Consider the following 13,574-nt stretch of genomic DNA (forward strand, 5'->3'; position numbering starts at 1 on the left):
CATTTTAGCGTATCCATATCTACATGCAACACATAAACAAAAAAGTTCCTAAAGATATAAAAACTGCTGGTTGGTCTCTGGTTCCTTTGGCTAATAAAAGGAAACAGAATTACACAGCAGGCTAGTGTTTGAAATACCACCATCCCGATCTTTGGCACATTTCAGGGATATTTCTCTAGAGTTAGAAGGGAGTAGAAGGAGACTGGGTAAGGATCAGCCTGTCCACTCTTGCAACACAAGCTTCTGGAAGTTTTGGTTGACTCCAGCTTGCACTCACTATCACCTGGTGGTCAGCAATTCCTGTTATCACCCTAGTGATGTTCTTTAACCTTGAAATTGATACCGGAATTGTCAGGCCTAGTCTCCCAGCCAGGAGCAGATCCCAGGCTGCAGGGGCAGCGCTGAGTTCCAGCCACTAGACCCCCACGGGTTGATGTCTCATGAAGCCGCAGCAGCAACTTTGCAGACGCTCAGACAAGCAAGCGAGAAGAGGCAGGTTTGTTTAGAGAAAGAAAAAGTTTATTGAGGAGAAAAGGAACAGAAATAAAGTGGGACTCCCAGGCCAAGAAACCAGGCCTGGAAGGGGCAAGGAAGCCAAAGTGGAGTTGCGTCTCAGGGAATATATACCTTCTTTCCCTCATTATTCTAAAGCTCCACCAGTCTCTTTGTGATTGGTTAGTTCTCAGCTGTTTCACTTAATTTGCTGCTGAGTGGGGGATCTTCACATTCCTTATCTAACAGCTTTGTCTTTCCCCATTTGTTGCATCTTTATCTTTATGGCCCAGTGCCCTGTATGGGTATCCCTGCATTGAAGTTAAACAGCTGCCCTTCTAATTTGTCCATAAATTAAACCAGTCTCCATTTCCCCAATCTCTACCTCCCTTTATCACCCCAAGGAAACCAAGGCCAGCGTTAACAATGTTGTCCTTGGTTCTGGGATGTTTGTTTTTTTCCAGGTGGAATTAGTTACACTCCTCTTGCTGCCCTTATCTCTGAAGCCTTCCTCAATTCTCCGAGGTCCCCTTCTGCAGCGTCCATAAAACTGCCTAATTCCTAGCTTGCCCTGTGTCTCAAAAGAAAACAAAGTATGTTAAGCCTAGAGGGTAAAACAAAAAAAAAGGAAAGAGACATATATCAATACTTCATTGCTGCATCAAAACTGTATTGAGCCTTATAAGTCAGTAAGGCCAAAATAAATTCCCAATCAAGTAAAAGGCATAGAACATGAATACATGTAGGGTAAGGAAAGATATCAGGCTTTTCTGCCCTCCTGCCATCAGGATAGATGATGGATCCTTGAGGTCCTGAATGCATGCCTGATGGCGGGCACCTGGAATAGGGTGTGGGCCTATGTAGATGGGATACACCTGGGCTAAGACTGGGCTTTTGAGGGCAGCGTCACAGGGATGCCAGCAGCAGCAGCAGAAGCCGAAAGAGAAGAAGCCCGAAGCAGAAAGCCCAGATAGAGTAAAGACTTGTTGGGGGCTGGGAGGCCTGCCAGCCTGCACCCCTGCCTGCCACGTACCCACTGAACCCCAATAAAAGACCTGCAAAAAACCACTGAGGACTCTGACTCCTCCTTTACCCGGTCTGCATGGGATCAGGAAACCTGCACCGTGTCTATTCCTGCCTCTACAATACACAACACAAACAGACACACAAATTAAAATGATCAATAAATATTTAATGTAATGTTAAACTCCAGTAATAATAAATAGAGTAAAACTGAAACCTTGGATGCCAAAAAATAATTGCTAAAAAAATGAGTATTTTCCCTTTTAAAAATGGCCATATTAGCTTAAACATGGCTCAAATTTCTTGATCACTCTACCCATTGAAAAGTAGAGTTTAATTATTTTCCTCTTGAATATGAGCTGTCTTTAGTGATTTATTTAACCAATAGGACATGGGTGGGCCTTTTGTGGCTTTTGTAGAAGACTGCTGTTTATAGTCAATATCTTGCAATATTCTCTCAGGAGAAGCTGACTAGCATGGAAGAAGTGACATGCTGAAAAAAACTGTGTAGACACTACTAAAGCAGACCCAGCTGGACCCAGTCATCCAACCAATCACAGTAAATTGCCAAAAGTGTGAGTAAAACAATCTTGTCTTCTCTACACAATCTTATCTTCTCTTGTCAGCTGAATACAAGTGAATGCCTTCAGTTGATGTCATATAGAGAATTCTTAATTTAAGCCCTGCCCAAATTCAGGTCAAAATTTCATTCTTCCATGTCCTCTTTGAAGTTCATAGTTGCAAGAAGCAAACTCAAGTGGATATGTGTGTACAGGAGGTTTACTGAGGGATGCTCTTGAGAGCAACATGTGTCTGTGTTTGGGCAGCTTGGGACAGGGAGTGTCCTTGCAAGTGGTTTTGAGATCACAAAGTGTATTCTTTTTTTTTGGTTTTAGAAAAAAAGAAAAAGAAAAACTCAATTATTTTGTAGCTATAAGGATCAGCTCACAATTTTTTTCCATGTGTATGTCCAGAATGCAATAAGTTTAATAATTAAGACTTATAAAGATTAAGGAAACAGAACTGCACTGAAGAAAAAGATGAATTTTAATACAGTCACAAAAAGTTTTCAGTCAGCCCTAAGGGGTTTCTGGCTCAAATAGTCCTTCACAATAGCCCCTTCAATTGATGTCCTTTGTATGGGGTGTCAGCATCCTCTACATATACATACTATAGCTGAGGCCTAAGGGAGGGACTAGCTTGACCTCAGGCTAGGCACAAAAATTCATTCAGAAGGACATTCTCAGCAATAAGTGTTATTAGAAACTGAGAACAGAATACTTCACAGGGCCTCCCCTGGGGGCACAGGCAGTTGAGCACAGTGCAGTGAAGCTGTCCTCAGCCTCTTAGCACCGGTTCCATCCCAGCCAGCTGGCTGAGGATCCCACCTGGTGCGGCAGACCTCTCCTGTCTTGCTCCCTGTTCCCGTCAGCAGTGTATTTCGTAAGTCTGCCTGTTCTGTTCCCCGTTCTGTCTCTGGTGGGTCCTCTCACTGTACCCCTCACCCTGCACATCTGGCCTGTACCCCAGTTCTTGTATAAATAAATAAATAAATCTGTAAAAGCAAACAACAAAAAAAGACAGTTGTTCTTTAAAAAAAAAAAGAATACTTCACAATTAAAGGGCAAGAAATAGCTATCCACACTAGCGAAAAAAGATAAAAGACAAGTCAAGAAAATAAGATCAAAGATTTGGAATCAAGTGGAGGTGGGAGAGTCTAGTATCCTACACCCCCCTCTACTCTTCCATTTGAATGTGCTGTTGATGGGAGTTGCTGGGCTTGTCTGTCAGGAAAGGAACAGAGATAATTATATTCCTGCTATTGTTGTAGAGCAACCCCGATACAAAACGGGGTGCCGGACATCACTTCCCCCTAACACTATCACATTGATTCCCCCTTTACTCAAATTGTTATAAAGCAACCCTGATATTAAACGGGTTCCTGGCTGTGGGTCCTCACCCGCGCGCTTTAAAGGGACTTATGAATACTCTACTACAGACACACGCAAAAGGGTTAATAAAAGGTTTATTTACAAGAGAAAAAGAAATAAGGAAAATGTACAACTCAGGGAGAAAATAGGGAAATAAAGTCTTTAATGCGTCCTACCCGATCCGACGACCTGGAAACCCAAAGTCACTCTCAGAGCTGACCAGACGCTCCGAGCTGGCTGAGAGCCCAAAAATGGAGAGCGCCCCAAAGCCCACGTGTCTGCCTTTTGTATCCACCTGGCTGCTTAACCCCACCCTCAGGTCCCAGCCACCTTCCCTTTGGTGGTGATGGGATTTGGAGTTCCCGGTGTCTGGCTTTGACCTGGGGTGGGGGTGGAGTCCACAAAGCCTATATGGAATTTGCTTTGGGACATCCTTTTTCCCCTAACAATATGACTGTTAATCCTTTATCTTTAATCTTGTGAGTTTGAATACATGTGTATATGTATCTATTTCAAGCCAAGTCATCAAAAGTTCATGTTTAATATCGAAACATTATCAATTGGTCAATAATGTGTGTATACATATATATACACACAGATATACATATGTGCGTGTAAACACACACACACACACACACACACAGAGTTAAAAAGAAAAAATAGAAAAATAGGCCCCAAATGGAGTTCGGACTGTTCCAAATGTGTAATCCTAAACCAATCAACCTGGAGTTTCCTGATTGGCATATAGCACAAATGAAGACATCTGTGTAATAAGACACCCTTCCAGAGAAGATGGCTTTGCTTGAAATTACCTTTTCTTTTTCTAATAACTTTATCCCACCTTCTGATCATATAAAGCTTCCATTTTGTGCAAGCCCTTGTAGACTCTGTCTACTTGTAGGTTGGGATGTGTAGGGTAAGGAAAAATATCAGGCTTTTCTGCCCTCCCACCATCAGGATAGATGAGGGAACCCTGTGATCCTGAATGCATGCCTGATGGCGGGCCCCCGAAGTGGGTACACCTGCGCTAAGACTGTGCTTTTTAAGGGCGGCATCTCGGGGACGCTAATAGAATAGAAGCCAAGAAGCCGAAGAGAAGCCAAGAGAGAAGGCGAGAAGAAGCAGAAGCAGAGAACGCCAGAGAGCCCAGATAGAGTGAGGATTTGCTGGGGGCTGGGAGGACTGCCAGCCTCCCAGCCCCCCAGCATCCTTGCCTGCCATATGCCTGGTGAACCCCAATAAAAGACCTGCAAAAACCCACTGAGGACTCTGACTCCTCCTTTACCCGGTCTGCTAGATCAGAAAACCTGCTCAGTGGTCCAGTCCTGCCCTTACAGGATGCTATCTGATTCATGATTCATTTATTAATATAGCCAATTAGATCCCTAAATTTATTCTGATGAATTTTGTTTTTTAACAACACACATGGAGAAAAACACAATTCAGAAATTTGTGTAAACAACTCATCTTGCTTGATAAATGTGTGTGGATTTAGGGTGGTGGGGGCTGTCCTTGAAGTTGGTTTTAGTTAAAGTTGAATTTAATTTTTGTTTTGTTTGTTAAAATAAAAGTTAAAAATCCAGATTTTTTGTTAACTACTAGTGTCATCTCACAAATTTACTTTTTTTTTTTTAAAGATTTATTTTTATTTATTTATTTATACAAGCACTGGGTACAGTCAGAAATGCGGGAGGGTGAGAGAATTCAGCAGAGCCAGAGCGGGGAGCAGAGCAGGCAGAAGGACCGAAGTACACTGCTGAGGGGAGCAGCGGGCGGCAGGAGAGGTCTGCGCGCCATGTGGGACCCTCCTCTGGTGGCCGGGGAGCAGCAGGGGATCGAACCGGCACAGCAGAGGCTGTGGGCAGCTTCGCAACGCAGCGCTCAACCACTGCGCCACCAGGGAGGCCCTCACAAATTTACTTTTTGTGTTTAAGTCCACAAAATTTAAAAAATTAAGCAGTTGAAAAGAGTTATAAAATAAAAATTTTCTTAACCTGGAGTACATATTTTAATTCACAACCACCTTCTGGGAAGAAATTAGTATTCTTGATAAACTGCTTCGGTAATTTCAGATAAACTTTTAAGTGGTGGTGCAATCTCTTCTGGGAAACCAGTTGTCATCATCTCAGCTGAATGATAGTCAAGAGTTCAGTGATCTTCACCTGACTTGTTTCTTCCTCTTATAAATGCTGTAAAAAAACAAACAAACAAACAAAAGGGGGGCGGGAGGGGAGGGATTGGGGTCAGAATGGGGGGATTGCAATTGTATGGGGAATATAAAAATAAAATTTATTAATTAAAAAAAAATAAAATAAAATAGGAAAAAAAATAAATAAATTTTCAAAATATCATCCACTAATACAGGAGGTAATAAAATATATATTTTTTTATAAAAAAAAACCCCACCTTTTTATGTGAGCATAGATATGTACAGTTATCTATCTATCTGTCATCCATCCATCCATCCATTAACTATTATCTATGGGAGAAAAATATAAAAAATTGAAGAAAATTCTTTCAAATTCGTTAATACTTGGTTCGACTTAGGAACACAGACACTAAACATTTTAAACCACAGTTCTGAATGTAATGTTGGATTTTTTTTAAAAGTATAATGTCAGAGGGCCTCCCCGGTGGCGCAGCGGTTGAGCGCTGGGTTGCGAAGCTGCCCGCGGCCTCTGCGGCACCGGTTCGATCCCCGGCTGCTCCCTGGCTGCTCCCCGGCCACCAGAGGAGGGTCCCACATGGCGCGCAGACCTCTCCTGCCGCCCGCTGCTCCCCTCAGCAGTGAACTTCGGTCCTTCTGCCTGCTCTGCTCTCCGCTCTGGCTCTGGTGAATTCTCTCACCCTCCTACGCTTCTGACTGTACCCAGTGCATGTATAAACAAACAAACAAACAAACAAACAAATAAAAACATGCCTCTATAAAAAAAATAAAATAAAAAAATTTAAAAAATAGTATTAAAAAAAGTATAATGTCAGAAAACTTTTCTAAGAAATTCTATAATTCATATATAAAATTTACCCAGTTAAATTTAAAATAGAATATGCTTATACCAGTAAATATTCTAATACTGTGTGTAAACTTACTGAGATGTCAAGTTATATCTAATTTTTTTTTTATAGAGGCATGTTTTTTTTTTATTTATTTGTTTGTTTGTTTGTTTTGTTTATACATGCACTGGGTACAGTCAGAAGCGCGGGAGGGTGAGAGAATTCACCAGAGCCACAGCGGGGAGCAGAACAGGCAGAAGGACCGAAATACACTGATGAGGGGAGCAGCGGGTGGCAGGAGAGGTCTGTGCGCCATGCGGGACCCTCCTCCGGTGGCCGGGGAGCAGCTGGGGATCAAACCGGTGCCGCAGAGGCCGCGGGCAGCTTCGCAACCCAGCGCTCAACCGCTGCGCCACCGGGGAGGCCCCTATATCTAAATTTTAAATACTGTGAATATGTTGTAAAGTTTTCTGGGAAACCCTCTCCCTGATGTAGCAGACAAGATAAATAACCCCTTATGAACAGACAAATCAGAACAGACTCCACACTATGGTTTAAGAGGAAATCAGCAGCCTGAAGATAAACCAGCCATTCAAGCAACACTAAGGACTCAGAAGTTGAATAAGGAAGATTTAAAAATTATAACCCATACATTGCAGCTCTACAGTGTATTCTTTAAAAATAAGATTTCTGAGGAATTGTGTTTTATTAGGTTTTGTATTTCTTTTTATGGAAACATCTCCTTTCTCTAGATCTAAAGACCCATGAACTCAAGGATTTTTACATCATCATATAACTTTAGCAGATATGAAAATAACATCAAACTAATGTATTTGCAAGATCGTAGGCCTCCCTGGTGGTCTGGGGGTTAAGTCTCAGCACTACTGATAACCATAATGTCAGGTTTTCAGGTCTAGTCTCCCAACCAGGAATGGATCCCATGCTGCAGTGGCAGCGCTGGGTTCCAGCCACTAGACCACCACGGTTTGGTGTCTTATGATGTTGCAGCAGGAATCTCACTGTTGCTCGGGCAAGCAAGTGGAAAGAGGCAAATTTGTTTAGAGAAAGAAAGTTTGTTAAGGAGAAAAGGAATAGAAACAAGGTGGGACTCCCAGGACAATGGAACCAGGCCAGGCAAGGAAGCAGCTGTGGAGTCTTGCCTCAGGGAATACACACCTTCTTTCACTAATTATTCTAAAGCCCCATCAGTCTTTGTGTTTGGTTGGTTCTCTGTGTTCTCACTCACTCTGTATTAATGACTCTGTGCCCAGAATTAAGTCTCTGTGCCCTAGCCCTTAGAGTCTTTTTTTCCTTTATCAAACTCATTCTGGTCTGTCCTGTTGCCCCTAGTCCAGGGATGTTTGATTAGTACCTTTTGGAATGTGTTAACTTTATCTCTGGAGCCCTCCTTATTCCTCTGAGGCTTTTTTTAATTCTATTTTGATGGTAGAAGCTATCCCTTTGCCCTAATACTCACTACCACCTAGATGGCCCACGAGGGCAGCCTGAGGTTTTTTTTTTTTCAAGATTTATTTATTTATGCATATAAGAACTGGGGTACAGGCCAGAGGTGCAGGGGTGAGAGAATTCACCAGAGACAGAGTGGGGAACAGAACAGGCAGATTGAAATACACTGCTGAGGGGAGCAGCGGGTGAGACAGGAAAGGTCTGCTGCACCATGTGGGTACCTCGCTGGCTGGCTGTGGGGATCGAACTCATGATGGAGAGGCTGCAGATAGCTTCACAGTGCTGTGCTTAACCCCGTGCACCACCAGGGAGGCCCAACAGCCTGAGTTTGATCCACGGCCAGGGAGCTAACCCACATATCATGCAACAGACCTCTCCTGTTTCACCTGCTGCTCCCCTCAGCAGTATATTTCAGTACATCTGTCTGTTCTGCTCCCCACTCTGTCTCTGGTGAATCCTCCCATCCCTCTAGACCTCTGGGCTACACCCCAGTTCTTCTATGTAAAATAAATAAAAATCTTTTCAAGTTTTTGCAGGGCCTCCCCAGTGGCACAGCAGTTGAGCGCTGGGTTACCAAGCTGCCTGCAGCCTCTGCAGTGCCGGGTTGGATCCCTGGCTGCAGGGCGAGGGTCCCACATGGCGCGCAGACCTCTCCTGCTGCCCGCTGCTCCCCTCAACAGTGTACTTCGCTCCTTCTGCCTGCTCTGCTCCCCGCTCTGGCTCTGGTGAATTCTCTCACCCTCCCGCGCTTCTGACTGTACCCAGTGCTTGTACGAATAAATAAATAAATCTTAAAAAAAAAATCAAAAAATAAAAATAACACACACTTATTAAAAAAAGAAAGTTTTTGCAAACTCATTGTGCAAAAATTTTCCTTTTGCCTGTTCTTGAACTACTTAGGTAAGAGGGTGGTACCGAGGAAAGGGGGAGGTTCCAGGTTTCCTGCCCCACCCAAAAGGAGGGTGGAGCTGAGAAGGGAGGAGAAGAAGCTGCAGAGGAGACTGAGGAAGGAAGCAGGATGGAGAGCCAGAAGGAGACCTGGAGGAGACACACGGAGCCAAGAGACATGTGAAGAAACTACACTTGCCTTTTGGTCATGGACTGGTTAACACAGATGTGGGTGAGAAAACTGTGGGGAGGTGAGAATGGTGGTTTTTGTCTTGATTTTGATTTTGCTCTTTTCCTTCCATACTTGTCTGGTTGTTTCTGATCCTTTTCTGTGGGTCCCCACTGGAAGATGCTTTAGACTTGTGACAGGCTTTGGGGCCTTGCTCTGGGCCAATCCTGCTTGGGTGGACTTTTACCCATGAGGAGACGGGTAACTTTGGGTGTTTGATTTAGAAACTATATTCTTTTCCTTTCCTGTATTGTTTACTAATTGTGTTAAAGTTCCTTCCCATTAAAGTCTCATATGTTTTGTGTTGATGATACAGATGGCAGAACCTATTTAGAGCAGGCAGGTTTGTGGGGTCTGGGGTACCCCTCTCCCTGCCCTGCAACACTTTCCTTTTCTGAAAACAGTGCCATCTACCTTGTGATCTTACTACAAGATGGAAATCATAATATCCAACTCATGGGTTTGTTGTAAACACTAAATAAGATGATATTTATAAAATTTCTTTGTAGTAAAATTAGTATTACTGCATTTTAACTACAACTATTTATTATCCTTTATTGAAATTTTCATCAAGGGTCAGATTCCAAAATAGGGATTTTATATTATACATTTAAGCAGCTAAACAATGCTGTGTGATGTATAATGATAATCTTCACTTCAGAATAAGGGTTTTGAGATTCTAAGTAGTATGCACATATTTGTGTTGCTAATACCTTTGAAGTCAGAATTTAAAGTCAGAACCAATTGACTACAAGGGTGGCTCTTTTAATCTCTGTTCTTTGTGAGCACTGACTTAAAGGTTGCCTGAGTGTTAGTGGACAGAATGAGGGGCATCTCAGAACCCCCTAACCTCTCTGCTCTAAATGGGCTCTGCTATTTACCACATAAAGACAAAGTATACCCTTAGTGCATAAGATCTTCAGTATAAAACAACTTTTATATAATTAGTTTGCAATTGAGAGAAGAGATAGAATATAGATAAAAATAATTTCCCCATGAAAGGCCCATCCCCTCATGGGTAAATGCCCAGCCAGAGTTGATCCAAAGCAGGACCACTGAGGCCCGAAAGCCTGCCGTAAGTGTAAACACCTGGTGGAGAACCATAAAAAAGAGGCAGACGGGGCCAGGCAAGTCTCGAAGGAAGTTAAAGGACTTTGCAAAGGGTAAAAATCAAGGGAGTGCTGGAGCCTAATGTGTTGATTTCAGTAATAAAAGGAAAAGGTATTTTTTATTTATTTTTAATTTTTTAATTAACTTTTAACTGAGGTAATATCTGGATGCCCCCATCAGGAAGTGCCACAGTAGTGCGTCCACCACCAAATCACCAATATTCCACCGCTATAGTCTATTGTGTTGGGAAAAAAAAATTTTTGTGAAATGTAAGCTGACTACTGAAGCCGTTTATTATTGAAACTACTTCAAAACAAAATGCTGAACATTTCCATTAGAACCCTTTTAATGTTGTTCCTGTATTTCTTAATTAAACTGATATAAATATGATGCCCCTCACACTGGTCCAGTCATGGAAAAAATATAAAATGGCAAATTGATCTTGAGGATCTTGCACTCCACTTTTTATATACCTTTTATCCTCCAGGCACCTAAGGACTTTCTATCTCAGTGGATCCTCTGAACTTTCCATTTTTGTTCTCTCTATATGTGATAGAAAGACTAAGGGTTGGGTTAGATAAAGCCAAACTTAAAAACTAACCTTTGAAAATGGACTGTGGAACTGAGGAATCCAGAGGGGAGAGGGGAAGAGTGAGTACAAAGTGGGGAGGGAGCATGATAGACTACGGTGGAGGACTTGGGGTGTGTTGGTGGTGGATGCACTATGGCAACAGCTGAAGGGGTAGATCCTGTACTTCCAAAATGCAAACCATGACATAAACCAATCTTAACTCAATAAAAGAAAAAAAATTCCAATTTAATTGAAATCAAAAACATTGTCTCCTCCACTGTCCCAAATGAACATTATTTTTTAAAAAAGATTTATTTTTATTTATACAAGAGCTGGGGTACAGGCCAGATACACGGGAGGGTGAGAGGATTCACCAGAGAGAGTGGGGAACAGAATAGGCCGGGTGACTGAAATACACTGCTGAGGGGAGCAGTGGGAAGACAGGAGAGGTCTACTGCACCTTGTGGGATTCTAGCTGGCCGGCCGGGATCGAACCCATGCTGCAGAGGCTGCGACAGATTCACAGCGTGGTGCTCAACTGCCTGCACCACCAGGGAGGCCCCCAAATGAGCCTTATTCTTGCTCATTTTCATCCTTACCTTAATTAATAACCTCACCCTCTATTCGTTTGCCCACACTAGGTAGTCATTTATTGCTAATTGTTTTGCCTCAAACTCCCACATCTAATCAGTCACCATTTTTAATTTTTTTAAGGATATATTTAATTATGCATATAAGAACTGCTGTATAGGCCAGAGGTATGGGGGGTTGGGTGGGTGAGTGTATCCACCAGACAGAGTGGGGAGAACAACAGACTGATTGAAATACACTGCTGAGGGGAACAGTGGGTGACACAGGAGAAGTCTGCTGCAGCTTGTGGGTAGCTCCCTGGCCAGGGATCGAACTCATGCTACAGTGGCTGCAGATAGCTTCGTAGTGCTGTGTCTTAACCCCTGTGCCACCAGGGGGGGCCCGCCATCTTTTTTTAAATATTACTTCCCATCACCCTGAGAATTTGTTTATTTGACTTTTCCATTTCAAAGTTAGGATAATAGTTTGGTTAATACCTTATTTTATCTTTGATTAATGAAAACAAAGTTCATATCTCTATCTTGGGTGACATTCACATTATAGTCTTTGAGTTTTCCGCATTATAGCCACAAATATCTTCTAAAAATATGTTCTAGTTAGACCCCCTATTTAAAATACCACTATTTCTAGGAATCTGGGGACAAAATACCAATCTGGCTGTGAGAACCTTTCAAACCTCATATTTTAAATAATTCATTTGTTCCTCCAAACTGCTCTTCAATCAGAATCAACCATGTTTTTGAATTGTGCTGGAGTTGAGGACCCAGACCTTAAAAGATCAGTCCTTGGTCCTTGTCTCCAGGAGGAAAGAATTTAACCTCAAGACCAGAGTTAGGCAGAGAAGCAAATAGTCTACTGTCAAATAAAGAGGACAGGAACATTTTTCTAGAGGGGTTCCAAACTTGTGGCCATGGAGGGGTAGGAAACGGGTTCATATGATTTATTTTTTTTTTTTATTTTTATTTATTTATTTATTTATTTTTATAGAGGCATGCTTTATTTATTTAGTTTGTTTGTTTGTTTGTTTGTTTTATACATGCACTGGGTACAGTCAGAAGCGCGGGAGGGTGAGAGAATTCACCAGAGCCAGAGCAGGGAGCAGAACAGGCAGAAGGACCGAAGTACACTGCTGAGGGGAGCAGCGGGCGGCAGGAGAGGTCTGCGCACCATGTGGGACCCTCCTCCGGAGGCCGGGGAGCAGCCGGGGATCGAACCGGCGCCGCAGAGGCCGCGGGCAGCTTCGCAACCCAGCGCTCAACCACTGCGCCACCGGGGAGGCCCTCATATGATTTATTAAAAAAATGAAGACAAGGGGTGGTGACTCTGCATTGTGTCTTTTGACTGGCAGGTCTCCATAATTGGTTCCTCTTTGGTTGGGTTTGGACTTTGGTCATCAATTATGGCCAGGACTTCTGGTTCTTGGAAGGCAAATGGTGCTGATCTTGGTCAACACAGGTGTTTGCTCCAGCAGTGAGCCAACCTGTGGGATTTCCTGTTTTCCAGGATGTTATCAAGGCTGACCCCCTGCCCATCGCCTATTTCCCAACATTCTTCCTCCATCATTTTCTCTTGCTTGTGATATTTTCATGCTCTGCTTAGAAGACATTTCCCATTTTTGTTTCTCTTCCTTAACATATCAGCTAAATTTTAACTTGATAGTAAAACCGTTGCTTATGGGTTCCATCTTTGTCTCAAAGAGTTACATGAACTATCAAAATAGCCTCATAACAAAACTAATTATTCCTTTGTTTTTGTTTCATTGCAATGCCATCCTTCCCCATTTTCATTCCCATCCGTTGTATTGATCCCATATACTCCATTGCACAGAGATCTGGTACACAGTAGGTATTCATAGAATACTTGTTTACTTGAAATATTAAATTCACTCATAATTTTTTTTTATTATTTGTTCAATGTAGGAAATTTAGAGAACTTAGTCACAAAGTTAATAGGTCTTTTGTATATTATAAATTATATGTATATATAAAACAAAAAGAAGGAAAATAATAACTCCTACTAAAAGTGGGGCATTATGTTTATATGTGTTTGAATGACAGCTTGAAATTGATGTGTTTTAAATAAAATTATGCTAAATTAATGGAAGATGCTTAATGAAAAATATATTTATAAAAATCATGTGATATAATGCCATATGTTTGGCTTTATTTCTATTTTTTTTTTTTAAGATTTTATTATTTATTTTATTTATTTATACAAGCACTGGGTACAATCAGAAGTGCGGGAGGGCGAGAGAATTCACCAGAGCCAGAGCGGGGAG

The sequence above is a fragment of the Talpa europaea genome (genome assembly GCF_964194135.1).
Source record: "Talpa europaea genome assembly, chromosome: 1".
NCBI lineage: Eukaryota > Metazoa > Chordata > Mammalia > Eulipotyphla > Talpidae > Talpa > Talpa europaea.